The sequence below is a fragment of the Brienomyrus brachyistius genome, chromosome 3 (genome assembly GCF_023856365.1).
Source record: "Brienomyrus brachyistius isolate T26 chromosome 3, BBRACH_0.4, whole genome shotgun sequence".
Lineage (NCBI taxonomy): Eukaryota > Metazoa > Chordata > Actinopteri > Osteoglossiformes > Mormyridae > Brienomyrus > Brienomyrus brachyistius.
The window spans coordinates 10,855,611-10,859,829 of record NC_064535.1 but is presented as its reverse complement, the minus strand read 5'-3'; positions in this window follow the sequence as shown (position 1 = coordinate 10,859,829).

The window sequence follows — 4,219 nt, the reverse complement described above, 5'->3', positions numbered from 1 at the left end:
GCCTGCTCCAGATTCACCTGCAACCCTGTATTGGATCCTATGCTATAGTGAGAGACAGATGAGGATCAGAGATCAGGGTCATCCAGTGTCCCAAGAACACTTAGGGATACGGGCCTTGCTCAAGGGCCCGGTGATGAAATCACTCTGCTAACCATGAGATTTGACCCAGCAACCTTGCAGTCACGGGCACAGAATCCTAACCCAAAGGGCCATACAGTGCACCATTATATTTCATCAAAAAAACCGGACAGTCTTTGCATTTTCTTCCCATTTGAAATTTTACCAATAATACCTTCCTTGGCCACTCTGTTTAATTCATATTCCTGACAAGGACAGTGCTACCTTGCTTCAGTTCTGCTCCATATGCTATTGTATCCTCTAGCCTTTAGCTGCTGACTTAACAGCCAAATCGGACACAATCTTGTAAGCCTTTGTGATCCTTTTCCTGAATATTTATGCATACTCTAGATAGGAGTTCTGCCCTTATTTTATGTGGATCACAAAGAGTAAAGGGTGAAAGGTAAGCAGGCGAGTACCCAGGGACGTCACTGTAATTATATTTGTAAAACAGGTTTTCCAGCAGCATTCCAATTCATCTGTTATTGTTCATTTAAAGGGGTGTTTTTCACTGGTTTCATGGATAGCTAGATATACTGTATATCCATTATAGCTTTCAGGCTACCTACATATATGTGTGTATATATTACAAAAGAAAACTATTATGTTCACCTCGTGGGGTCCTTTTTTCGGTCACCACATAAAAAAAAAAAAAAAAAATAACTAAAAGTTCCAAAACTTTTGTTTTGTTATTTATGGTTAAAGGTTAGGGTTGGGTAAGGGGTTTTTGCAATGTAAACTCTTGATATCTAGTCACAATTATCCATTCTAAAGAAAGAATGCATGTATAATGTAGCGCTCCATGCATATGCCTATATGTTACATATCTAAAAACAGGCCTCCACATGTATTTCACAAAAACAAATGGTGTATGTTGTAGTAGCCCAAACGTAGAAGTGGTTGTTGACTATTAAATGTTAACTGTTCCTTATGTTCCCAAATGGGTGATTCTTACATAAAAATACTGCAGATCTTTTTGCTCTCTGGCTTTTTTTTAAATACTTATCAGCAGCAGCCGACTGTAGTCCCTGAAAAGGTCTGCTTTCTTTTTATAATGTCCTTTTATTTGACTCAGTGTTTGTTTTGCACTCCATGGACTGTATCTTTGTGTTACATTGCTGTGATTGATATGTTATGGTATTAAGTGGCGATAATACTATTCATAGCAATAAAGTAGCATTAACTTGTCATACAGTGTTCCATAAACAGTGTCATCATATTAATAAGATGAAACTCATTGTATGATGTCACTGGACGTGTCAGGATACTTCTGTTTTATTTTCAGATAAATTCTGTAGTGTCTGGTCATAACGATCTGCATATCAGCTTTGAAGAATGAGTCAGTCCTGTCGGAAACTGTTTAAACAAGGAGTATTTTCATATTATTCCAGTTACATTTATTGCCAGTAGAGTGACAGTCATGTAATATTTTCAACACTTAATATGTAAACGCATCCGCTTACTTTTTGACTTTCGTATAAGAAATTACACATTGCTTATTGAAATGAATGAAGCTGAAGGATTATATGCTTTGCAGATTATAATTTTGTCCGCTGCATCAATATTGTCAGAGATAGAATGGACATAGTGTCTGAACTGGTTGTAAAGGTACTTGATATATATACTTACTATACACATATATATACACACACACATACACACACACACACACATATATATACATACTTATATATTACATAACATAAAATCACTGCATTTATACTACAATCTTATTAAAAGCTGAATGTGATTGATCAGTTGAAAATGACATCCAATGACAAGAAAACAGTTAATTCACCAAATTGAATAAAATTAGTAGACCTGTTAGATAATATATCTAAGGAAAAAGTGTCTTTGGTCTGTAAAATAGAATCATCTTACCACATACAGTATAGCACATGTCAATTGTATGCATTCATGGTCGTTTTAAAAATCATGTTTTATATATAACAAAACCATCAATGCTACCTGCTGCTAGATGACCTACATAATCATTTTGTTCTGACCAATAATGTGCCGGCAGAGATTCCTCTCAGGTTACTATTGTTTAAATATATGGCTAAAGTGTAACTCATTTTCATTTTGTCCTTAACATTTTGACAGTATGCAGCATTAATGGCTGATTGCAACTGAACACTGATTGTCACTGAGTGTATAACTCAATGTCTCTTTTTATGTTAACCAGAGAGAAGTGTGGTGAAATGTTTGCACAATAGTTTGCCTAAATATTTACCATCTTTATTGAAATGTTAATGCTGCCCCCTTCTTCAAATGGGAATTGTTTAACTGACTTCTTTATTTTTACAAAATTCCCTTCAGTCTGAGAGTCTACATTGCGGTTTCAAATCTGCAGCTTCATGTCACATCAGTGCAAGATGCATTATTAAGGACAGTGAGTAAAGTGTGTGTACAGTTTGTGCAATTTAAAGTTCCTAATTTATTGGAAGTTCTTCTGTCTCTAAGTGCATTGTATTTATTAAACACTGAGGAGCGATCTCATCACAGTGAACACAGTTTGGTTTTTACATACTGGCAATGGGTAACATGATGGCTAAGTCAGTAGAACCCTGATCTCACACCCCTAGTGTTATGGGATTCATGCTTTGCTTGTTTGTGCTCATGTGAGGCTTAGGTATGCACTGACCCTGGAAAACCACTTACAGAATGAATAGTAAAGCTCTTTGTCCTACCTTGTCATAACTTCCTTATACTGTATGGGAGTTAGAAATGTACCAAATAGCTATCATGTATTCACCCAAGCTGTAATTCCATGTGTCAATAATGCTTTGGTAGGACTTTAATTGTGCAGGATCTGATGTTTTGGTGAACTAGTGACCTTCTCTTGTATTACAGCTAGTCTATCTTGTATTACAGCTGGTCAGTCAGTCATTTTAGCAGAACCACTCATGCAAATAAAACTGTGATAAGACAGGTTCCCATCCTATAAAGTAGGGTACACCCTAAATGCTCCTCTTACAATAATACTGTATTTTTCAAATTTTGAGAGAAAAAAAATCCATTGCTTTAAAATGTTCTAGGAGTTTTCTCTAAAAAATAAAGTAAATGCATGGATTAATATTGTGTTATAAACGCCTCTTGTTTCCACTGTGATGAATACAAAGTCATTTTTCTACTTCCTACTACTTTAGCTGTTTTCCATAATAATAAGGATGATATTTCTGGAGAATAATTTGCTTCCTTGAAGAATGCCCACTCACTTCTGGAATGGAAAATGATTTTGTTGCAATAGGGAGCAGCGGTGAGTTTCCCCAAACCTTCTTAACGCTACATCATTCATACATTCTGTGTTAAAAGATAGAACGATGTAGCTTTGAGCTTCCAGAAACTCACCCCAGATCAACAAACCATGGGAACTGGGAAGTGAAAGGATCAACATACTGAGTGGTGATGGGGATGAGGGGGTGGGAGTTTTTCTTTGCAGTAACAGTGGTCAGGCAATGGAAATGATCAACATAACAGATCACACTAGAAAAATAAAGGGGCTTTTAAGGAACTGAGCATTGGGAAGCGACAGAAATGGGAGCGAAATGAATACAATTTGGACTTATAGCCCTCTTCATTCGTATGTTTGAAAGTTCGTAAGCTGAATGTTCGTAAGTGGAGGAACATCTGTATATATATATATAGGCTACCTGTCCTTCAGCATTTTTTACATTTTCCAAACCACATTCTTTCAGGTCCCAGGAATGGTACTGCAATAATAATGAAATCCCGTAAAAGATAGGAAAGATCTGAAAAAAATGAGTTTTCAGTCCATCCAGATTGCATCTGGGAGGTGAGCGGAAGTCCCTCCCCTAAGCCAACCTTGGCGCCACTGGTCCAGTTCTTATTGGGTGCTGCTCTGTTTTTACAGCCCACTTTACCCATAATTAATGTTTACCTGAATTATTAGGATTATTTACTGCCATTCATCTCAAAAGGCGAGTAAATTCGGCAAATGAAATTAAAATGAAGACTGACAGGTCACCTGTTTTAGGTGAGCCCCACACTCCCGAACAACAAAATGGCTCCCGAGACTTATTCAAATTATTGTTGTAACGCTTAACATCACAGATGTAATTATTAACGCATTTCAAACATA